The sequence below is a fragment of the Ambystoma mexicanum genome, chromosome 6q (genome assembly GCF_040938575.1).
Source record: "Ambystoma mexicanum isolate Mex_15411 chromosome 6q, UKY_AmexF1_1, whole genome shotgun sequence".
Lineage (NCBI taxonomy): Eukaryota > Metazoa > Chordata > Amphibia > Caudata > Ambystomatidae > Ambystoma > Ambystoma mexicanum.
Window position 1 is genome coordinate 1,043,965,966 of NC_090937.1, and position 25,238 is coordinate 1,043,991,203.

The 25,238-nt window shown below is 51.4% G+C and overlaps 1 protein-coding gene and 1 pseudogene across 3 annotated transcripts in view; one reads left to right on the plus strand and one right to left on the minus strand.

Annotated features, from left to right (window-relative positions):
* ZDHHC2 (zinc finger DHHC-type palmitoyltransferase 2) overlaps positions 1-25,238 on the minus strand; it is a 1,080,498-nt gene that overhangs the window by 82,838 nt on the left and 972,422 nt on the right. The gene's annotated exons all lie outside the window — the stretch shown is intronic.
* On the plus strand, positions 3,497-3,608 carry LOC138517071 (U12 minor spliceosomal RNA; annotated as a pseudogene).

Below are 25,238 nucleotides of genomic sequence, written 5' to 3' on the forward strand. Positions count from 1 at the left end.
TGAGATGGAAGGTGCTTTCCAGCCAGCCATTAGACAGTGCTCAGCAGGACAGTGGGGGGCACAGCCTTGGCTTGGGTGAGGCTGCTACACACTGCCACATACCTTTCAGGTGGGGGCAGTGCCACATTCAAAGGCCCTGATATACGTGCCTGGTGTGCAACAGACTACTCCTTGCAGTTGGCAGCCACCGGAGTCACTGAAGCACTCACTGCTACACAGCACCCTATAAATCAGTGCTGTTGCCTGGCCATACATCCACTAGCACCCGCAACTTAATCAGGCGCATGCTTGGTATGTCAGGGATGTCATTGGACGCTTCTGCTGATAGCGTGAAAGACAACACTCCCATCGACACACCACTGCGCCGCTCCTCCAGATGATGTGTCACGATCGACTTCCAAGTGCAACTGCAGGCTATACTAACCGAGATGAAAATAATAGGACAATGGACGCAAGAAATAAATGCTACTGTACAGGATATAAAGAGGGAATTACAAGATCTTCATAACCACCTCAACCCACAAGCTGAACGGACTACTGATAATGAACAGCGCATCAGTACGCTGGAGGATAATTATGAAACAACCATCACAGACCTACATAGGGTAATCCAGGTTCAGTGCCTGGAGGACATGCAAAACAAGTTGAGGCACAATATTCTTTGCCTGGTTGGCCTACTGGAGAGTTTTGAGGGCAATGATCTAGAAGTCTTCATATATGGCTTCCTGTATGATAAACTGCACATGGACAACTCACAGAACTATGTCACTGAAAGAGTGCACAGAGCTCCTATTCCTAATATGGCTGCAGGAGATTGCCCACGCATTATCACTATGCATTTATTAAACTTCCAGAAACAACTGGCAATCCTGGAGGCATACCATGCAGCGGGGGCCGTGCGTGTGGACAATGTCAAAGTACAGCTCTTCAATGACTACTCCCTCAAAGTCTCTCGGTGCAGAAAGGGATTCAATCTGCTGTTTGAATAGTTGAACGGCACAGAATACAAATATTATCTGAAACTTCCTGCCATTTTTGTGCATACAACACAACTGACAGTGGCACTCCTTTATAGATCCTGAAGAGGACTGGAGATTTCTAAAGCAATGGGACCTGGTAGCCGCTGACTATGCCCAGATAGAAGGTGGAGCTGGGGCGCATGCAGGACAGAGCTATGAGGTGAAAGCAGCAGGGCTGAAAGTTGCGGACGATGTCCAGATAGACGGCATTACACATAACAACTCTTGGCCCGGGTTCTCTCTGGCCCACCCTCCCTTACAGAACACATCTGGGCCTGCAACATTATAGAAGTAATTCTCGATGCATGCCCTGTGCCTGGCAATCGCTGGGTCCAGCTAGTGCACCAACATGGCACGTTCACAGCATGCAGCTTCAGGAATTTGATGCAATGCATTGCTCTTCACCCACGGCTCCTTTCTACATCCCTTTTACTTTTGACACTTTGGTGACAAACGTCATTATTGGTATGACTACCAGTGCTTCCTCTTTGGGGACATTGGAATATGTGGGAAAAGGAGATGGTACAAAGACCTACCCCAGCCAATCCCACTAATGGACTCTAGTGGCGATGTATTGGGATAAAATTTGTCGATCCCAATGTTTGTTTTGTTTTTACTCTTTTGGGTTGTTTTATTGATGGAAACAGTTTCAAATGCATTCTCACTGGTATAATGATGATATTGGTATGATCATAGATTGCTGACTATGGCCCACACAGCTGGTTATTTTATTGGGAAAAATAATAAGTATACACCTACTGGATTTGCTGCTGATGCCACTAGGGGTACAGGAGACTAACTCATGGGCAAGCACCGATCAGACCCCCCCAATTAGGATGAAATTTCCTTGCTTACACTGGTAACATTTAACATACAGGGCCTGGGTCACCCCAACAAAAAGAAGCGGATGCTCAACTAAAGGAGGGACATAATATTTTTACAAGAGAGGCCCCTCAATGCAACTGAATCTGCTAAATTGGGCCGTGGCTTGTGGGGGGTCGCAAAACATTCTCCATGTCAGGCGCCTCTATCCTGATCCATAGGTGTATCACCTTCCAAGTTCTCAATATGATGGCAGACAAAGAGGGGCATTAAGTCTTGGTTAAGGGCAACATTCATCAACAGCTCATCAACAGCTCATCACCCTACTCAACGAATGCACACCCGTAAATGACGTCCCGACCATCTTCACACACACCTCCACAGAGTGTGCACTCTTCATGGGGAAACTGCCAGTAGTGGGAGGGTACTTAAATGTTAGTGCGGCCCAGGTAATGCTGCCCGTGAACGAGCCACACTTGGCTCCCTTCCCTGATGGACGATTTTATGTTGAAAGATATCTGGCAGCGCACACAGGAGGGGCAGAGAGACTACACTTTCTATTCCAATCGCCACCACAGCTATTCAGGATAGACTACTGGTTAATGCCCTCCAATGCCACACACTTGGGTCAGAAATGTGTCATACTGCCCACAACCCTGTTGGACCATGCCCCGGGTCTCCTGAGCATGGCGTTTGCCAGATGCCCTGCGTAGGCTGCCTCCATGGAAACTGAATTTAAGGGCCCTTAGATTCCTAGAATGTCTTGCACACTTAGAGGGAGATGCAGAGATGTTGTGTCAGACCAACCTGTCCCCAGACTACACTGCACACGCCTGTCGGGACGCCTTCAAGTCCAATATGCGTGGTCAGTGTATTTTGCGATGGGCACATAAACTAAAAACCTGGGGAGCAGGCGAGACGCAACTACGGGCGGACGTATTTACTTCTGGAAAACAGCACAACTGCACACATGACCCTCAAACTCATGCACGTCTACTTAAACTCTGCACATAACTAAAACAAGTTTCCTCAGCCAGCACCCAAAACTCTTTCACAAGCTTGTTGCAAGCATTCTTCTTGGAAGGAAACAGGCCATTACATATGATCCTGCTAGCGCTGAGAATAGGCAAATGGTGCAAATTATTTACTCAATCCGGGACCGTGGCGGGACCCTCCAAACGGGGGCCGAGAATATCAGTTTGCAGAGTATAATATCGAACTATATGCCAAAACCAAAACTCACGAGGCGCAGCACATTAATAATTTCCTCACATCCATCACATTGCCCAAGATTGCTGCACCCCAGGCAGGCGATCTGAATACCCTGATCACGGCTTTGGAGATAGTCAGGGCTATCGAAGCACTTACAGCGGGCAAGGCATCAGGCCCAGATGGTCTGCCCATCGACATCTACAAGGCTTTGGTCGACAAGATAGTGCCAATACTCAAATCAGTATTCCCCAGGACCGGCGAATGCGGCAGGCTACCGCACACAATGCTAGCTGCTAACACAGTATTCGATAAAAAGGGGTGGGACCCGGGGGATTGCAACCCCTACCGACCCCTCTCCCTGATGAACTCTGACACAAAGATCCTTGCAAAGTGTCTGGTGCACTGGATAGAGAGGATTCTCCTGCTCTTAATTCACAGGGACCATGCCTTAAACTAATGACTAAGGAAAATAACGATTATGGGTGACGCCAAGATCCTCACTCAAAATGTGAGCGGAATGTTTGAATGGGTACAGGTTTCTGCGTGGGTGACCCAAGGAAAAAAAAAGTAATAATAAAAAAAAAAATTCACAGGGACCAAACTGGCTTCATACACAATAGACACTCAACCGACAATGTGAGACGGCTGTGCCACATTATCACGGGAGAAGTGAACCCAGGCGACATTGTCCTAACCCTAGATGCCGAAAAGGCATTTGACAAAGTCCAATGAGAATGTATGTTTATGGTTCTGCACAAATTTGGCTTTCCACCCCCGTTTGGTCAAATTACACTGTACTAATCCCAAAGCCTCCATGGTCACAAATGGTACCACCTCAGCCCCTTTTCCTCTACACACAGGTACGTGCCAAGGTTGCCCCCTATCTCTCCTCCTATACGCTCTTACCATTAAACCACTAGCGACCAAACTTCGTAATGATCCGGGGTGGACGGGCATACTAAAGGGATGAGGGTAACATCGGGTATCTTTGTACATTGACAATCTACTTATATATATTGGTAAATGTATGGCCTCATTACCAGAAATTCAGTGTCTCCTCCACGAATTTGGCCCCATGGCGGGATATCAAATTAATTGGGATAAAAAGGAGATCATCCTCATGAGGACCGATATTCCTTGGGACCATGGAGTGGTCGCTCCTTTTAGGCTCCAACTGCACCATATCAAATACCTCAGGCTAAACATAAGCACTACACATAGCGAGACACTGAGTCTGAACTATCCCTCAGTATTTGACAAAATGAAACTAGACCTGACTAGGTGGCATTAGTTGTCCCTATCACTTACGGGTAGGATAAATGCCTTTAAAATGAATTATCTACCGAAACTGGTATATCTGGCCACAAGGATTCACACAGCGCCCACACCCTGAATGTTCAAGGAATTATATACACGTATCTCCAAGTTCATATAGTGGAGCAAGAAGGTATGACTGCAACTGCAAATATTGCATGCCTCTAAAACCGATGGCGGCTGGCTCTTCCTTCATGCAAGGGTTACTATCAGGCGGCACACGTCTGCTAGGCCAAACAGTGGCTTTCCCTACTGGCTCTGTACTCCCCACCTGGGGCCCTAGCTATTCGGCTGGCCGGACTGCCTAGTCAAGTCAAGGCACACCTTATAACCGGTCCGATGCTTACTCATTGACATAGGATGAGATTTACACTGGGCACTCGCGTTGAAAAGGTGCCAGCCTGGATTAGTATCAGAGCAATACTGTCATACGGGCTCGACTGCAAACTACACACTAGGCAAGACACTGCATGGCAACACATTAGGGTTATGGACATCTGCGATGGGGATGACCCAACAGCATCTCAAGTTGCACGCCAAGTCCTGGGGATGGGGTAGTCAGACTGGCTTCAGTATAAGACCCTACAGTCCGTCATCGTGGCACATACATCTGAGCAATTCCGGCAGGCCACGCCTTGGCATGTTTTACGATATGTACACTCCCAATAACGTGGGTAGGAATCATACACTGGCGAACATGTGGTCTTCTGACCTAGGGTTCACGCTGGAGTCCGAAGACATTTTACGAATTTTATGCTGGTGTCCCGGATTTCTCTTTTAACACCAAAAACAGGGAAATGCAGTTTAAACTACTCCAGAGAATGTATTATACCCCTAGCAAGCTTTATAAGATGGATCTCACGCAAACACTGGCGTGTTGGCAGGGATGTGGGGGTCTGAGTTTATGGGACACATTCTGTGGTCTTGCCCAAGGATCGAATTGCACTGGCGTATGGTCCATCAGCAGATCTCGCGCATAGGCGATGTTGAGCTCACAATGGCCCCAGGTCCCATGTCCTTCGGAGCTAACAGTGACGAATGGCACGATGACCCTCTGAAGCGCAGTCTAAACCATGTGATGCTCTCCACAGCTTGCAAACTCTTAATTCTTCACTGGAAATCTGATACCCCAACAACAAAAGCCTCATTGTTAACCATACTTGCTAACTTATACACACTGGAGCGCAGTGCTTAGCGGCAACTTTCTAGCTCTGCACAAGCGGATCACAATATCCAAATGATATCCAGAGACTCGGTTGCATGTTCTGGAAATCCTGTGGGAGGCCCCTGCCTATATGTATGAATTACGACCTTTCCTTTAAACAGAGGGGTGCTGACTAAAACTGAAGCCTAGGTTTTGGTGCTGGGGAGTGAAGTGCTTTGCCAAGTGAAACCACATGTAATTCTCCATTGAAAAATGCACACTCTTTCCTGAGAATGAGTAAGTGACCTTGATAGCAGAAAGATTTTGTATTGCTTTGGTGTGAAGAAGGAAGAAGGGTTCTATCAATCAAAAGTAGTCTCAAAGGTATATCATTTGAAAACTGCTAGCATTTTTTTTAAAGTGTTGTTTTATTTGGTTTTTACATCGAAAATTCAGTTCAACATATAAGGTCATAAACACAACAAAAATCGAGGTGTTTACAGAGGGGAAACGAAATAGACATTCCGGCAGTTCATAAACATAGAGGCAATATTGCATCCATAACATTAATTATAGCATTTAACAGCAGGGGACAATGGTGTGTTGTAGTGGAATTGGTTTCTGATCTCTTCTGAGCTTGTTACGATGGCAGGATCTGGGGAGTGGTCATGAATCTGGGGTTTACCCCTCAGTATTGTTTTGTGCACCAGCAGAGCGTGGGGGCCTGGCGGGCCATTCCCAGGAATTTCTCCGCATACTCTAGAAAGGGTGACCATATGCTGTGGAATCTGTCCATGCTTCCCATGTGAGTGGTGGTTATTTGTTCTGCAACTACTGTGTGCAAGAATTTCATCCACCACATGGGGAGTGCCTGGCCCTCGGGTTGTTTCCATAGCCAGGCTATGGTGATTTTAGCTGCTGTGAGCAAATGCGTGCATCGGTCCACCAGGTGTCCTGTCAGTGGGAATACCCCTTCGCCCATGTCCCCCTGTAGCACTATCCCCGGGTCCCATGGAATTTTCAGTCCTGTGATTAGTTGAATCAGTTCCAACACCTCTCGCTAGAATCAGGTTGACTTCGGTCATGACCATAACAGATGTAGCAGTGAGCCTGTGGTTGGGCAGCCTCTCCAACATTGTGATGGTATTGCTGGGTTGCATTTGTTTAGAATTTCTGGGGTTAGATACCACTATAGCACACCTTTACCGCCCCCTCCTTGTTCGTGATGCATTTAGAGCTCTTGTGCATTCGGGACCAAATGCGTCCCCAATCCTACAGCCCTAGTTCCTTGCCCCAGGTACCTCACCCATTTGAGCACGTAGTTTTCCTTCTTGCTGGGGTCGGATTTGTCAAGTATTCTATATAGGAGAGAGATTTTCCCTTTGGGGGCCGATACTGTTAGGGTGCGCTCTAGCACGGTTAGCTCCCTGCCCCCATGTGTTCTTGTTTTGTTTTGTGACATCCACTGCCTGAGTTGCGCATATCGGAATCTTTCAGCTTCTGTAAGCTGAAATTTAATTTTAAACTCTTCAAATGTTAGTGGGGCCCCATTGAGAAAAAAGTCTGCTACTCGATTTAGTCCCGCTTCCCTCCACTTGTCAAAGCCCTCCGGGGAGGTCCCGGGAGTGAAATCAGGGTTCTTCCATATCGGGGTTAAGGGTCCCAGGGAGACTTTGTTGCCCCATTTGCGAGCTGCCCTTCTCCAGCATTCCACTGAGTTTCTGGTGGATGTTAACGGGCCAGTGTTAAGGGGACCCCGGGTTGTTGTGGTTTGGGGTAGGGTAGCAAGCGGCGCTGGCTCCAAGCTTCCTTTATTTGTTTCCAGCAGGGTTGATTGGTGGTTGTCTACCATGCGAAGACTTGTGGGAGCAGCTCTGCGAGGCAGTATCTGAAGACGTCCGGCACCCCCAGGCCACCCATGCACCTGCCCCGAAGCTTGATTCACTTGGCTATTTCTGTTTGTATCCTGCCCGATATGTATTTCAGTAAACCTTTTTGTTATTTTTGCAGTTCTCTCTCTCTCGAGGATAGTGACTGGGAGGGCTAAACTATTGTAGATTAGTCTTGGGACCAAGTTCATTTTCAGGGCCGGAACTCTCCCTAGCCATGACACATCTTGTTTGTGCCAGCGCTCTAGGTCATTGCGCAATTCACTGAATAGTTGTGGGAAATTAGCCTGATATACTCACTCAATGTTTTGTGGGATTTGGAACTGCTAGCATTTTTAAGTGTGCAGGGAAACTCAATGTTGAAAGCACTGCATGCGTGAATTTGGTTTTGAACAGAGAAATTGTTGAAGTTGTTTTAAATGTAAACCTTATCAAGTAATATTCATTCTCAAGTAATGTGCCACAGTATTATTTAATTTTGACATAAAAGAGCTATTGAAGCTTTGTTTTGTGCAACAGAGAAGGTGGCGTGTGTAACCATGTAGTGCAAGTATTGATTGAACCTATAATTGAAATAAATATATATTCTTCTGATTCCCTGGCCTGGTTCTTGGCTCATTGTTGGCACAGAGGGAGGTATCTACGTGGCTGTATATGAGTCAGAGATAGGGCTAGCTGAACAAAAATAATCGATGTGCTGTGGGTCATCTTGATTGGGGCGGACTCCCCATGTTAAGCGGAGTATATTGATATATCGTTAGACACTGATGCAACCTAGCCAGAGTAATCCATCACTCCAATGATCTTTGAGAAAGGATGTGAGATTTGGAAGGTGGGTAATTATTTTATATCACTTGGGAGGAACACAACCCCAGAATAAACTTGATGGAATAATTGCTCCTAAGCACCTATGTTATAAAGCACTGTGGTGAGGTTCAGTTATTTTATTTCTGTGGCGAAATCACGTTTTGTAGACTGTTAGATGTGAAGTATCTTACTGTGGGATTAACTGTGTGTTGCTACCTCACTCTATTATTTAAACACACTCAATTTCAACTATTAGCTGCTTTGCTTGTAGAGGATATAAGCAGGATGACATAATTATGTTGTGTGGGTGGCTTCTAAATCACACAGCAAGGCATGGATAGGCACTCATTAGAAGGGGCAGTAGGAGGCAGTTGAGTACAATTAAAGTGGGAATTTCAAATGCCTACACATCAACGCCTTACACACAACTGTACAATTTGGATTACATAACCCTTGCTCCAGCCAGATGACGCAATCGTTCTAATGAAGAAAAGTATGATTTTTTCGTTTTCTGAGTTTGTAGCACATTTGTGATACATTACATTTTAGGATATAGGACCTAAAAGTTGCAAGGAGCTAAGAAATCAATAGACCAAGAGAGGCCTCATTGAGTACTTGTCTGGGAGGCGCCACCATAAGATAGTACCACTGACTGGTGGTTTTCAACGTTTTTCCATTAGAAGAAACATATTTTTACAAAGCATCGCTATTTGTAATACCCCTCAGATGTCACCTGGGGTGCTTGGCACGGGCATAGCTTCCATGGGGGAGCAGGGCGTGGGGCAGCACTCCCAGAATGGCATTCTAGTCGGTCTTCCTCTGGTCAGTCGACTCTCCTTGTTTGGATTTGCTCTGCTGTCAGTTGTTTCTGCATTTCAATGGGACATGCTGCATGATGGAATTTGAGCCATCATGCCTTGATCTGAATACTATTGCGCTCTTGACAAGAATCTACGCTGTCACCGGCCTCACCTTACACATTGGTAGCACCGTCAGGGCAATTTTTCCTGAAAGTGCTAACGAGGGGTGCAACAAAACCTACAGTGGGGGCTAACTGGTGATGGGGGGCACCACTTCAGAAAATGGGTGTGGTAAACTTGGAGGCTCCGCCCCCACTGTTTTACCCCCAAGGTCTGCTGTGGGGACCAACTGTCAAATAGTACATTTTAAAGTGCAATATGCAATGGAAGCCTTTTACTTTGTTTGTGCAAGCACATTTTTCTGGACAAACACAGTAAAACTTTAACACTGCCAGTTTCGGAAAAGGCCCCCCCCCCTCATCTTTCTGCCTAACAAAATGGAAGTGTGCACTTCCAGGAGTGCACCTAGGCTAAAATGTAGGTGGGGGCTAACCCTTCAAATGTTGGTAGAGGCATTAACTTCAGAGACTGTGAGGGAGGGGCAAACTTATTTGTGTTGGGACATCTAGCTTCTTTACATGAGACTATTCCAGTGTCGCCTCAATGTTGCAAGCAGTTGACTCTCTCCTGTAAGTCTGACTGCATGCACTTAAGGACAGCTGTGAGAATGAGCTGTCTCCTGCCCCCCGCCCCCTACCCCCCAATCCTTACAATCACTCCCCTGGCATGCAAGTACTTACCCCACATCCCAATTTCATTTGCCTAAAAATGTATTCATCTGAATGCAGGTGCTAACAATGAAATGCTTTACGTAACCAAGGTTTCCACAAAGCACTTTAAGGGACCAGACCTCGGGTTCTCCGCATTTCATAACATATCCCACAACCCATTGAAGAAGATCGTCATTCGGGTGCTTCTGGCCTGCCCCCGCCTGCTAGCACCGCCACTCCTGCAGCTCAGTGTTCCCTTCAGCTGTGTCTGGGGCGTCAGTTAGCAGAACCTGTGCACTCCTAACCAGTGTAGCAACATCAGTGAACAGATCGGGCACTAGCCCCGCCCCCCTGGCTGACAAACAGAGCTGTGGCTGAGAGAACAGGACACTTAAGTTAAACACCTTTGCTGTTAACATTTTTGGGGGTGGGAGGGCTGGAGCCCGATTCACTCAATGACGTTGCGCGGCAGGTGTTAACGATTCTCCCTATAATCACTTGCCCTAGTCGTGCTAACAAGGTACCCTTGGATGTAATATTTTAAAGCGTTGCTTATTGGAAAATCCAAGACTTCTGTCCCTGTCCCCCAAATAATACTGACCAACCTATGCCTCTTGTGCTTGTTCACCATGACACCGGCAGCGGTGGAGTCAACTTACTTCAAGCTTGCGGACAACATGGAGTGTACCCACAACTCCTGCTCTGGCTTTTACATGAACTAGCTGAAGGGTTCTATGTGACATTTCCGCATACTGAAGGCCAACACAAAAATACCAAATTTTTTCGGTCGGTTTGCATACGCAGCCACAGTGCAAGAGGAAGTAGCCACAGCGCAAGAGGAAGCTTTGAAGGTTTCGGTTTTAGGGAAAAACGAAATATGTGTACTGGCGCCAGTCCAGCGTGGTTCATGTCTACTTTGGGAGGGTAACTAGATTTGTTGTAAGGCTCTTCCAAGTGTGCGTAATGACAGAGAAAAGATTCTGCTGCAGATGTGTCTACTCCCTTTGTAAAAAACATGCGACTCCATAGAGTCTCCCAGAGGTGCCTGCGTTTTGAGAGAAATGACCAAGATTATTTATTTTATTTATTTTTTCAACGCATGTTTATGTTTCTAAAAGAGTCAAGTGTGTAATAAAAATATATAAAGAGCTGCCAACAGACTAGATACATTAATAAAGAAAAAAGTACAAAATAACAAAATATACACATGCAATAGAAGGCAAGAAACCGCTGAGCGGCACATCTTGTGCGGTTCATCTATGTATAAAATACAATACAGCATATGATATGCTATTTGAAGGGCTCAGCAGGAACAAACCTAAAGACTACCCCAACTCAATGCAGCGCTGGCCAAAAAGTTGAGACGGGCAAGCGTGTAAGAAATACTCCCCATTTTCATGGGGGTATATGGTCAGATTACAATAATACTGCCTCTAGATATGTTTCCCAAATAGAGTAAATAGTACCATTCTCTACATATTCTAGCTTGCTGACCCATAAGCTTCTTCCATATGTTGCCCATTTCATCATGCATTTGGACCATATTTCCTGCAATAAAGGTGAATATTTCTTCTGCTGCATCGCAGGAGAGATATGTGGGGTCAGGAGGCCACAATGAGTCCACACAGTGAAATACAAAATGATTCTAGACTGATAAATACAAAAATGCTCTATTTATTATAGGCCCACAAACACTCAAAGAAAATGAATCAAGCAGGTAATATTATCACACAACACTCTAAATGTAAAGCATATATTCAGTCATCTTAGATTAAAGATGCATACACATAACCTAAACACCTGAAAGGGAAGGTAAGTCGTTATTTAGGGGGAAACCAGTCCACAAGAATAGAAACCCTAGCTTTACAAGTCCAATAACCTAAGTTGAATGGGGCCTTGTGCCCGACAAAGTTCACAAAGTTCCTTTAAGAGAGGGGACAAAGGCAAGAACAGTTCCTATGGTGGTGAAAGAGTTCCAAAAGACAGGTCAGTAAAATACTTTATCTATCTTTTAGAGCAGCTTTTTCTTTTTTAAACATGTTTATTTTAAACAGACAGGTTATGACAATACAAAGCTTAATCAATTGCGACATCAAGCATAAAGCAATACCACTTGACGCTCTCCCCCCCCCACCCTCTGGTCTCAAGTTCCATCTTCACGTCCCCGCTGGGGATCTCCATCCTGAATAGTTCTCCTGGCCAGTTGGGGCTGGAATGTCAGGCCGGGAACTTCTGGTCAAAATCCAAAACCGGACCCCAGATGTTGTGAAAGCGATGAAAAATGCCTGCCCCGGCAGCCGTCACCTTCTCAGCGATCAAGATGTCCCAGACTTTCATCCACCAGAAAGGCATGAGCGGGCCTTCCGTCATTTTCCAGGTGCGGGCTATCACGTTCCTGCCCGCAAGTAAGCATTGGGATAATAGTTTGCCCTTAGGACCAGACCTTGGGTAGATCCCGGGGATCAGTGCTCGAAGGAGAATAGGTTTGGGGTCCAAGGGCAGTCGCACCTGAGTGATGTCCGCTATCGTCGCTTGGCATTGTTTCCAAAAGGCTTGAGCCTTGGGGCAGGACCACCAAATGTGGAAGAAGAAGCCTATTTGGCCGTATTGTCTCCTGCATTGTGGGTCGTGTGTGGCTTCATGTGGTGAAGTCTTAGGGGAGGGTAGTACCAACGGAGGAGGATCTTGTAGGTGCATTCTCTGTTTGTGATGCATGATGAGGAGGTGTGAGCCCGGGACCAGATGTCAAACCACTATTGGTCTTCAATCGGATGGCCCAGGTCTGCCTCCCATAGGGCCATGTACCGAGTCTTGGAGGTCAAGAAATCCGTTTGGAGCCGTTTATATAGAGTGGAGATTCTCCCTCGGGCGGGAGCTCATTAAGGGTCAATTTGATGGCTGTGGGGGACGAATAGCTGCCTGGCGAGTCTGTGGATGGGTGCACCAGTGGCGCAGCTGGGTATATGTGAATCTATCCTGTTCCTTGATCCCAAAGAGTTCTTTGCATCGCTCAAAGGTGCAGGGTTGGCCCCGTTGAAAAAGTTGTCCCAGGGTCTCTAGGCCTCCTGCCATCCAGGACTTAAAATTCCGGGCAGACAGACCAGTTGAAAAGGTCGGGTTCATAAACACCGGGGAGAGGGTGCTGAGCCCCGTCGGGATCCTCTTGTTTCAACACCTTGTCCCATACCGAAATGGTGTGTTTGGTGGTCGCCAGAAGATTCCGCCACTGTCGCCGCTCCGGAGGGTGGATATGTGGGAGAAAGCGCAGCGGGAGGGGTAGTTGCGCCTGTTCGAGGTCCACGCATCTAGGGCTGTTGGTAAGGATTTTCCACGATTGGATACAGGACAGTTGAGCCGCCATTTGGTATTTCTGTAGGTCTGGGACCCTGAGGCCACCGAGTTTCTCGCTAACCAGCATCGTGGATTTAGGGATTCTGGGTTTTTCCCCCTCCAAATAAACTGCAGCATTTTCTTCTGTAGGCGTTGAAGGGCTGGCGCCGGAACCGGCACCGGGAGTGAGGCGCAAGCATACAGAAATCTCGGTAGTAAGTTCATTTTACAGGCGGTAATACGGCACATCAGCGATATCTCTTTTGCCGCCCAGCGCTTCAAATCTGCCTCCAGGTTTGTAAATAATGGGGGGAAATTAGCCCGATAGGCCTCGCTTGGGTTGGCCGGGATCTGGACTCCTAAGTAGCTGATTCCCTTGGTCATCCATTGTATTGGGCACAGAGGGATTAGGGCTTCTCGGTCTTCCCGGGTCAGACCCACTCCATGGCAGCTGATTTCCGGAAGTTGATGGCAAAGCCTGTGACCCTTCCGTTGCTCGTTATTTCAGCCAGGGCTTGAGGGAGGGAGGAACGGGGCTTCGTGATAGTCAGGAGGACATCGTCTGCATAGAAGGCCAGCTTGTGGTGTGCCGGGCCTGATTGAAAGCCTTCGACTGCAGGGTTCAACCTGATCCGCTGGGCAAATGGTTCCATGATTAGAGTGAAGAGGATTGGTGACAGCGGGCATCCCTGTCTGGTTCCGCAAGTTAGGTTGATAGGGGAGGAAAGGGTGTCATTAACCCTGAGAAGAGTTTTGGGAGCGTGTAGTTTGCCAGCGTCATAGTGCAGAATTCCAGGCCAATTCCAAAGGCCTCAAGGGTGAGCCTCATAAAAGTCCAATCCACTTTGTCGAACGCCTTGAATGTGTCCAGGGCCAGAAGCACCAGCTCCCGGGCATCTCAGGAGGCAAGTTCCACCAGATCTAAGGCCCTTCGAATGTTGTCAGCCGTGGAGCGGTGTCTGAGGAAGCCACTCTGATCCGCACTGATTATCTCCGGCAAGAACTGATAGTCGTGTTGCTAAGATTTTAGAGTATATATTAGCATCTATGTTGAGCAGGGCAATGGGTCTATATGACGCAGGGTTCTTCGGATCGCCTCCAGGTTTAGGTAGTAAGACCGTAATTGACTCCTGCATGGACGGGTTATAGTGCCCGTGGTCCTGAACGAGTTAAATAACTGTACCAGAGGCGCTAATAATTGGGGTTTCAAAATCTTGTAAAACCTGGTTGTATATCCATCAGGGCCAGGGGCTCGGGATTTAAGGGCTTTTATTGCCTCGTCCACTTCCTCATCGGTAATCGCCGCCTCCAGAGAGTCACGGGCTGTTCTTTTTAGCCGGGGAAGCGCTGCACTCCGTAGGTATTCCCTCTGTTCCTTCATGTCCCGTACCGGAGCGGTCATCACCTGGGTCAGGTGGGCCGTTGCGAGCTGTAGTTTGTCCTGGTCAGCGTAATGGACCTTGCCTTGTTGGTCCCGCAGGCCCACAATTGTGTTGTTCCTCTTCGCCTTGGCAGGTTTGGCCACCAGTAACTTATTCGCTTTGTTGTTCTTAGCATAATAAAACTGTTTAGCTTTTGCCATTTGGTGGGCGTAGTGGGCCTCGATCTTATTTTGCGCTATCCGGATGGCCCGCTGAGGTTTAGGGGTCCAGCCCTTCTCCTTATGGGTCCTTTCTGCATTTTTAAGTTCTTCGTCAAGATCCTGGCGAGTTTGTCGTTTATGCCTGTGATAGGCCGCTCCTTGCGCAATCAGTTCTCCCCGCACTACTGCTTTCATTGTGTCCCAATTATTGGCGGTAGAGGTGTCTTCGCTGGGGTTTTCCTTAAAGAAGTTGGTGATCGTGGTTGCGATCGCGTCTCTGAGTGGTATCTCATTAAGAATCAGATCATATAGTGTCCATCTGCGCTGTTGGGGGTTAGACGGTTCCTGCACTCGGATTTCTAGGGTCACCGGGGCGTGATCAGACAAGATTCTGTAGCCAATTGTCACATTGTTGGTGAACGTGAAGATTTGCGGGGATACTAGGAGAAGATCTATCCTGGAGAAGGTTATGTGGACATAAGAATAAAAGGAAAAGTCTCTTTCGGATGGGTGGAGTACCCTCCACGAGTCCACCACCCCCAGAGTTCTGAATAGTTGCAGGAGAGCCAGGGCTATGGTGAGGTCTCCGGCACTGGGAGGGTGCGACTTGTCTTTCGTGGGGTCGGGGACCCCATTGAAGTCCCCACCAATCACTATCTGACCCTCCAGAAATGGAGAGAGAGTCGTACTCAGGGACTCATAGAACAGCGCCTGGCCTGAGTTGGGTGCGTATACAGAGATTATAGAGTAGAGTTGTCCCAGCAGCAGGCATTGTACCGCCCCTCCGGGCAGCTTATGGAGTCTAGAATCTGAGGGTTCAGTCCCCTCCCAAATAGGATAGCTGTGCCACCCCTCTTGGAGTTCCCAGATGCGAAGAGTTGCTTCGGGAAGTTTCGGGATCGTAGGCGGCTGTGGTCTGCCGGCAGCAGATGGGTTTCCTGTAGCATAGCTACTGCTGCATCGTCATTCTGAAGCTTCTGTAGGATGGACTTGCGTTTGGCGGGTGAATTCAGTCCCTTGACATTCAGGGAGATGAACCTCAAAGTCTGATGTTCCGGGGCTAGTTCCGGGGCCGTTGACAAGTCCTGGGGGAGAGTGGGAGACGTAGAGGGATCAGCCATCATGTCACAGAGTGTGTGGCCATTCCTTAACCTGCCTATGGGGTTTTTGCTCGGGCCGCCAACGGCAGGGCCGAGTTTTAACTGGGGGTGGCGGACCTTTTGTAGGTCTAGAGCCTCCCTTGGCCAACGGGGCCATAGAACAGTATGTAGCCAACATGGCTAACCTTACAGGTAGTCTCAGTCAATCGTTCCAAGGACTCATTGGTGGACTGTGCCTTGGAACCGGGCATTGGCCGTGGAATAATGCCCGCTGCTTTTGGGGATGGAGCTCATCTGTGTTCCTGTGGGTGCTGATCTGTTCACGGTGCCAGACTGACGAGCCATGACAGAAACTGGTGGCTCCATCATGGGACCGCATCCGGCTACTTCCTCCTCTGGAATCTGGGAACCCTCAACCAGGAATTTTGTGTGGGGGTAGGGGGGCCACAAGGTCTGAGTCAGCCGTTGCCTCGGAGGGCAGGGAAGGCGAAGGGTTGGAAGCATCTGGGTGCAGGATGTTTTCAGCATCTTCCAGGTGGCTAATTTTCCTCAGTGAGCCCTTATAGGAAAATTGCAAAGCTGTGGGAAAGAGCTATCTGTTGCAGATTTTTTGGGCTTGAAGAAGAGTGGTTAGTGGGCGGAGGGCTCGCCTCTTTTGGAGAGTAAGAGGGGAAAGGTCCTGAAAGATCTGGAGGGAGGTCCCTTGGAATGTAATTTCATCTTTGGAGCGGCATATTGCCGAGATGGCTTCCTTCGTGGTAAAGAAGTGCACCCTAGTAATGACATCAGGGGGGCCATCTGACTCCACTCCGAGACGGGGTTCAGCCTGTGGGTGCGATCTAGGAGAAGCTGTGAATCTTCAAGGTCAGGGAAGAGAGACTGGAAGAAGAGGCCCACATATTCAGCCAACCCCTTGTCTGGGATCGAAGTAGGAACCCCCCGAATACGGAGGTTGTTGCGCTGGGCCCTATTTTCCAGGTCTTCCTGTTTGTATTCCAGGATGTCGTACTTGTCCTGAAAAAGTCTGATTGAGCGTTGGACCCCATTTAGGGCGGAGGCATGATCTTGGATATGGTCCTCAACAACTCCCACTCTTTGTTCAACCTCTGAGACCCTTTTATCCGTGCTTTCCAGTTTAGTAGTAAGTTCCATCTTAGAAGAGCGGAATTCTGATTTGATATCTGCCATGAATTCACGTATGTCTTCTTTGGTCGCCAGAGGTCCCTTGTTGTCTAGGGATTCCCGTGAAATAGAGGAGCAGGAGTCCTGTTTCTTAGCTTTGATGCGATCAGCAGAGTTGCTATGTCTGAAGACTTGGTGGTCTTTTGTTGCTTAGTCATTGCGCTGGTTGTCAGCAGCGGCACAATGGGCGCTGGGAGCACTGTAGCGGTGAAGGTCAGTTGCTACGAGAGCCGCTCAGGGGCCCCCAGAGGCTATGGAGCGCTACCCGTGCGGGTTACAGGCCTTATCCGTGGGCAGCAGGGTCGTGGGCCGGGGCGCCCCAGAAAGGCTCAGGAAGAAGGGCATGCGGGCTAAGCCTACCTTAAATCGGATTCGGGTCGGGTGCTGGTTGTAGACTGAGGGAGGCGGTGAGGTGCAATGGAGTGCTCTCAAGGGGCTCCTGCTGAAGGCTCCTGCCGCCAACCGTTGGGGGGAGGGTCTCCTGTCCCCGCTCCAGGGGATTGAGTCATTTTAAGGGCCGTTGCAAATGTCTATTGACCGGAAGGTAGGCCCCACCGGGCACTCAGAGCAGCCACCAATGCAGCCCGTGAAGGTCTCCGTCCGCTGGGCGTGTAGCTGTAAAGCGGCGTGGGCCGGGGTGCCCCAGGAGGAAGAGGGAGAGGGAGCACCAAAATGGGGGCCAGGCAAGGAGATCACTCCGCAGGGGAAACCCCCGCCAATCCTTGGTGCATGCGGCGCTCCCCGCTGGTCCAGGGGGAGCCCGGGCTGCCCCCCACAGGCAGATGGAAACAGTCCTCGCTTCTTGCCTGGATGTCTGGATGCTCGTCCGTGCCCTCCGGCCTGTGTGTTACGGGGAGGCTCACCTCCAACTCCCGGCTGCGTACGCATTCATACGTGTGCCCGCCATCTTGGATTCCCTGAGCGGCAGAGGGGGGGACCGGGATTCAGGCGGCGAGTACGGACATAGTGCTCTTTCTCCCGGCTTTGATCTTTGAGCTGCTAGTGCCCCATCGGTTCCGATCCACATAGCTGGCGTCGGTGGATCGTGTAAGCCACAGGAACCGCACAAATTTAGCTATAGCAGCGGGCAGTCCACGGGCGGCTTTAGAGGAGTGACTGCATCGCGTCGGCTCCAAGCCACGCCCCCCTCTTAGAGCAGCTTTTTAAATAAATGTTTAAAAAGCGAGAGAATGGAATAATTTGAAGTTGTTCCCAAACATTTAGAATGGAGGAGATAGGGGCACTGGTTAGTATAGCCTGTGTCCACTGGCCATGGCAGAAGGCCATGTCCAGTGGTGCAGAAAAACCAATCGAATAACAAAAGCCTTTAAAAAAAACTTTGGTTAATGATCAGTTAAGGTAAGAAACGTATTACAACAAAACCCCTGAAATTCAACGCATTGGGGAACTCAGGACCGGCTTAACTCGGTGCGTTCCCGTTGCAAAACCCACGAGAGCGTATTTACTAGAAGAGAAGGGATTCACAATGCCATAGAAAATGACATTATGGGGGATATAGTATTATAGGGGATATCAACAGGAACGCGCCGAGTTAAGCCGGTCCTGAGTTCCCCAATTTCAGGGGTTTTGTTGCGATGCGTTTATTACCTTAACTGATCATTAACTAAAGTTTTTTCATTGAATTATGTATATATATATATATATATATATATATATATACATATATATATATATATATATATATATATATATATATATATATATATATATTACATGGCCACCGTAGTGGCCATGTAGTTATGGTTAAGTTGGTGTTTCCATAGGAAGAGCAGTTTTTGGGCGGCTTATAACTTCGCTCTCCCTGGACGAATCCTCACCAAACTTTGCAAGAAAAGTATTTGGGTCACTCTGACTACTTTTTTTTTCCCATAGACATAATGGGAAAAAACTTTGCGCCACGCCTACAGCCCAAACCGCTGGACGGATTTACACCAAATTTGCGGCAGGAGCGGCAGCTTGGTCCCGAAAGCGTGCTTTGCTTTATTTGGTGTAAATCCGTCCAGTAGTTTTTAAAAAGATGACAAAAATGTAAGTGAAAAAAATTAGTGATAACTGTGTTTGCTTCGCGGACACACTTCCCTGTTCGCTCCGCGGACAGGACGGTGATTGGGCAAGCGGGTTGCGTGATGTCCGCCGACATCTGACGTGCTCTCTCATTGGATGCGGTGAAAGCGTGCAGTGCGTCTGGCTTCAGAGACGTCCGCCATCTTTGTTCCTCGCCGCCTGCACAGTAAGTCTTGTGTCTATCTCCTGTTCCTCCCAACCCCACTCATGCCCCGTGTGTCCTTCTTGCCCCCCACCCCCACTCATGCTCCGTGTCTCCCCTGTTCCTCCAGCCCCCCGCTCACGCCATCGGCACACGGTGGCCAGCGGAGGGCCGAGGAGCAGGATCTGCCACCTGCACATGAACGCCGTGTGTCTCTCTCCCTCCCACCCACCCCCCGCTCATGCCCCATGTGTCTCTCTCCCTCCCCCCACCCCCGTTCATGTCCCGTGTGTCTCTCTCCCCTTCCCCCCACCCCCGCTAATGCCCCATGTGTCTCTCTCCCCTTCCCCCCAGCCCCGCTCATGCCCCGTGTGTCTCTCTCCCTCCCCCCACCCCCTGCTCATGCCCCGTGTGTCTCTCTCCCCTACCCCCCACCCCCCGCTCATGCCCCGTGTGTCTCTCTAACTCCCCCCACCACCGCTCATGCCCCGTGTCTCTCTCCCTCCCCCCCAACCCGCTCATGCCCCGTGTGTCTCTCTCACTCCCCCAACCCCTGCTAATGCCCCGTGTGTCTCTCACCCCCCCGCCCACCCCCCGCTCATGCCCTGTGTCTCTCTCCCCTTCCCCCCACCCCGCTCATGCCCCGTGTGTCTCTCTCCCTCCCCCCCACCCCCGCTCATGCCCCGTGTGTCTCTCTCCCCTTCCCCCCACCCCCTGCTCATGCCTCGTGTGTCTCTCTCCCTCCCCCCCACCCCGCTCATGCCCCGTGTGTCTCTCTCCCTCCCCCCACCCGCCGCTCATGCCCCGTGTGTCTCTCTCCCCTTCCCCCCACCCCCTGCTCATGCCCCGGGTGACTCTCTCCCTCCCCCCACCCCCGCTCATGCCCCATGTGTCTCTCTCCCTCCCCCCACCCCCGCTCATGCCCCATGTGTCTCTCCCCCTCCCGCCCACCCCTGCTCATGCCCCGTGTGTCTCTCTCCCTCCCCCCACTCGCCACTCATGCCCCGTGTGTCTCTCGCCCCTTCCCCCCACCCCCGCTCATGCCCTGTGTCTCTCTCCCCTTCCCTTCACCCCACCCCCCACTCATGCCCCGTGTGTCTCTCTCCCTCCCCCCACCCCCGCTCATGCCCCATGTGTCTCTCTCCCTCCCCCCACCCCCGCTCATGCCCCATGTGTCTCTCCCCCTCCCGCCCACCCCTGCTCATGCCCCGTGTGTCTCTCTCCCTCCCCCCACCCCTGCTCATGCCCGGTGTGTCTCTCTCCCTCCCCTCCACCCCCGCTCATGCCCCGTGTCTCTCTCCCCTTCCCCCCACCCCCCGCTCATGCCTCGTGTGTTTCTCTCCCCTTCCCCCCACCCCCGGCTCATGCCCCGTGTGTCTCTCTCCCCTTCCCCCCATCCCACGCTCATGCCCCGTGTGTCTCTCTCCCTCGCCCCCACCCCCGCTCATGCCCCGTGTGTCTCTCCCCCTCCCGCCCACCCCCCGCTCATGCCCCGTGTGTCTCTCCCCCTCCCGCCCACCCCCGCTCATGCCACGTGTGTCTCTCCCCCTCCCGCCCACCCCCCGCTCATGCCCGTGTGTCTCTCAGGCCTCCCCCCCACCCCCGCTCATGCCCCGTGTGTCTCTCCCCCTCCCCCCACCCCCGCTCATGCCCTGTGTGTCTCTCTCCCCTTCCCCCACCCCCCGCTCATGCCCCGTGTGTCCCTCCCCCTCCCGCCCACCCCCCGCTCATGCCCCGTGTGTCTCTCCCCCTCCCGCCTACCCCCACTTATGCCCCGTGTCTCTCTCTCCCTCCCCCCACCCCCGCTCACGCCCTGTGTGTCTCTCTCCCTCCCCTCCACCCCCGCTCTTGCCCCGTGTCTCTCTCCCCTTCCCCCCACCCCCTGCTCATGCCTTGTGTGTCTCTCTCCCTCCCCCCGCTCATGCCCCGTGTGTCTCTCCCCCTTCTGCCCACCCCACGCTCATGCCCCGTGTCTCTCCCCCTCCCGCCTACCCCCTGCTCATGCCCCGTGTCTCTCTCTCTCTCCCCCCACCCCCGCTCACGCCCCGTGTGTCTTTCTCCCTCCCCTCCACCCCCGCTCATGCCCCATGTCTCTCTCCCCTTCCCCCCACCCCCTCCTCATGCCTTGTGTGTCTCTCCCCTTCCCCCCGCTCATGCCTCGTGTGTCTCTCTCCCCCCACCCCCGCTCCTGCCCCGTGTGTCTCTCCGCCTCCCGCCCACCCCCGCTCATGCCCCGTGTGTCTCTCCCCCTCCCGCCCACCCCCCGCTCATGCCCCGTGTCTCTCTCCCCTTCCCCTCACCCCCCGCTCATGCCCCGTGTGTATTTCTCCCTCCCCCTGCTCATGCCCCGTGTGTCTCTCGCCCTCCCCTCCACCCCCGCTCATGCCCTGTGTGTCTCTCTCCCTCCCCCCACTCCCCGCTCATGCCCCATGTGTCTCTCTCCCCTTCCCCCACCCCCACTCATGCCCCGTGTGTCTCTCTCCCTCCCCCCAACCCCCGCTCATGCCCCGTGTGTCTCTCCCCATCCCGCCCACCCCCCGCTCATGCCCTGTGTGTCTCTCTCCCTCCCGCCCACCCTCCGCTCATGCCCCGTGTGTCTCTGTCACTCCCGCCCACCCCCCGCTCATGCCCCGTGTGTCTCTGTCCCTCCTGCCCACCCCCCCGCTCATGCCCCGTGTGTCTCTCTCCCGCCCGCCCACCCCCCGCTCATGCCCCGTGTGTCTCTCCCTCCCGCCCACCCCCCGCTCATGCCCCGTGTGTCTCTCTCCCTCCCGCCCACCCCCCTGCTCATGCCCCGTGTGTCTCTCTCCCTCCCCCCTCCCCCCCTCATGCCCCGTGTGTCTCTCTCCCTCCCCCACCCCTGCTCATGCCCCGTGTGCCTCTCTCCCCCTTCCCCCTACCCCCTGCTCATGCCCCGTGTCTGTCTTCTGTTCCCCCCGCTCATGCCCCGTGTCTGTCTCCTGTTCTCCCCACCCCCCGCTCATGCCCCGTGTCTGTCTCCTGTTCTCCCCACCCCCCGCTCATGCCCCGTGTCTGTGTCCTGTTCCCCCCACCCCCACTCATGCCCCGTGTCTATCTCCTGTTGACCCCCACCCCCCCGCTCATGCCCTGTGTCTGTCTCCTGTTCCCCCCACCCGCTCATGCCCCGTGTCTGTCTCCTGTTCCCCCCACCTGCTCATGCCCCGTGTCTGTCTCCTGTTGCCCCCCACCGCCTGCGCTCATGCCCCGTGTCTGTTCTCCCCACCCCCCGCTCATGCCCCATGTCTGTTGTTCCCCCCACCCATCGCTCATGTCCCGTGGCTGTCTCCTGTTCCCCCCACCCCCCGCTCATGCCCCGTGTCTCTCCTGTTGCCCCCCACCCCCATGTCTGTCTCCTGTTGCCCCTCATGCCCCGTGTCGGTCTCCTGTTCTCCCCACCCCCCGCTCATGCTCCGTGTCTGTCTCCTGTTCCCCCACCCCCCGCTCATCATGCCCCGTGTCTGTCTCCTGTTGCCCCCCAGCCCCCGCTCATGCCCCGTGTCTGTCTCCTGTTGCCCCCATCCCCTGCTCATGCCCCGTGTCTGTCTCCTGTTGCCCCCCACCCCCCGCTCATGCTCTGTGTCTGTCTCCTGTTGCCCCCACCCCCGCTCATGCCCCGTGTCTGTCTCTGTTGTTCCCCCCACCCCCCGCTCATGCCCCGTGTCTTTCTCTTGTTCCCCCCACCCCCCGCTCATGCCCCGTGTCTCTCTCCTGTTGCCCCCAACCCCCCGCTCATGCCCCATGTCTGTCTCCTGTAAACCCCCCACCCCCCGCTCCTTCCCTGTGTCTGTCTCCTGTTCCCCCCACCCGCTCATGCCCCGTGTCTCTCTCCTGTTGCCCCACACGCTTATGCCCCGTGTCTCTCTCCTGTTGCCCTCCAGCCCCGGCTCATGCCCCGTGTCTGTCTCCTGTACCCCCCACACCCCTGCTCATGCCCCGTGTCTCTCTCCTGTTGCCCCCCACCCCCCGCTCATGCCCCGTGTCTGTCTTCTGTTCCCCCCACCCCCTGCTCATGCCCCATGTCTGCCTCCTGTTCCCCCCACCCCCGCTCATGCCCCGTGTCTGTCTCCTGTTGCCCCCACCCATGCCCCGTGCCTGTCTCCTGTACTCCCCACTCCGCGCTCATGCCCCGTGTCTATTGTTCCCCCCACCCCCGCTCATGCCCCGTGTCTGTCTCCTGTTCCCCACCCATCGCTCATGTCCTGTGTCTGTCTCCTGTTCCCCCCACCCCCCGCTCATGCCGCGTGTCTCTCCTGTTGCCCCCCACCCCCGTGTCTGTCTCCTGTTGCCCCTCATGCCCCGTGTCGGTCTCCTGTTCTCCCCACCCCCCGCTCATGCTCCATGTCTGTCTCCTGTTCCCCCATCCCCCGCTCATGCCCTGTGTCTGTCTCCTGTTGCCCCCCAGCCCCCGCTCATGCCCCGTGTCTGTCTCCTGTTGCCACCATCCCCTGCTCATGCCCCGTGTCTCCCTCGTGTTCCTCCCCACCCCCCGCTCATACCCCGTGTCTCCCTCATGTTCCTCCCCACCCGCTGCCCATGCCCCGTGTCTCTCTCGTGTTCCCCCCACCACTGCTCATGCCCCGTGTTTCCTTCCTTTTCCCCCCACCCCCTGCTCATGCCCCGTTTGTACCCTGTTCCCTCTCACCCCCCGCTCATGCCCATGTGTCTCCCCTGTTCCCCCCCAACCCCCGCTCATGCCCTGTTGTGTTCTTTATACACCCTTCCTTCCCTTTCCATGGTGGCCATCTTGGTAAAAGATTTTCCTTCCTACACCGGGACGCCGCAGGAGTCCCGGTGTAGGAAGGAAAATCTTTTTGTTTTTTTTAACCACCCGGCGTTCCCACTTTGAGGACATAAGATGTTAGTGGTCTTCATCTATTGAAAAGGATGTTATGGTGACGTTGCACTAATAAAAACCTTTAAAATGTAGTAAAAAAATGTTACAGGGACGTTATGGTTAAGTTGCACTAATAAAAACCTATGAAATTCAATGAAAAATCTTTGTTAAAGGGACGTTATGTTAAGTTGCGCTACTAAAAACCTATGAAATTCAGTGAAAAAACGTTGTTAAAGGGACGTTATGGTTAAGTTGCGCTACTAAAAACCTATGAAATTCAGTGAAAAAACTTTGTCAAAGGGACGTTATGGTTCCAAGTAAAACCGAAAAACCCTTGAAATTCGCCAGCTATGGTAAGCTAAGCAACCATAACTCGCGCCACCACCGTGCACTGCTAAGACTAATACCCAGGACATCAAAGATGACATCACAAATGTCATTGATGACATCACTGATGACATCACATGTCTGGCTCACTCTTTTTTCTTTTGCTGACATATCTAGGCCACATGGTTTTCTTCAGTAACAGTCAGAAACTAAAAATGTTATTTTATTTGTAGACGTATCCTTCAAGTAGGTTCTTACAGTAATTCCCTTAGAGTCCAGTCACATTATATGAAACATATACATACGGGAAGACACAAGCTTGAAAGACAGCAATCCCTTTTGTGCATAAAGATAATCAATAGACTTATGAGCACTTTCTGAAAGTTCTGTTGTTTTTTTTTATGGCTGTACTTTCCCTGTATATGGTCATATTTGTATACATTGTACTCACACTACTTTCCTTAGGGTCCAATCACATCAAGTGATAGATATACCTAGGGTAAATAGCAGCTTTGAAACAGAGCAATCATTTATTTGCATGAAAATAATCAGTTAAATTATGATTTGTTTCTACTGCTACTTGTGCTTTTTTGCTAACTTCACTTTCCCTGTATATACCCATATTGGTATGTGATCTTGTGTCTTTGTGTTTTGTCTATAGTAATGCAATTATGTAATACATGTGTTTTATTTGCTACTTATTACATATTTCACAGTACACAAAAATCTATTAAGAAAACAATTATCATTTCATTGTTCAACATATTAACATTACGAATATTATACCTTCATCTTGTACACTGCACACAATGTTATGTTTCTGTATGAGTAGCTTAGTATACTAGATAGAACCCCATA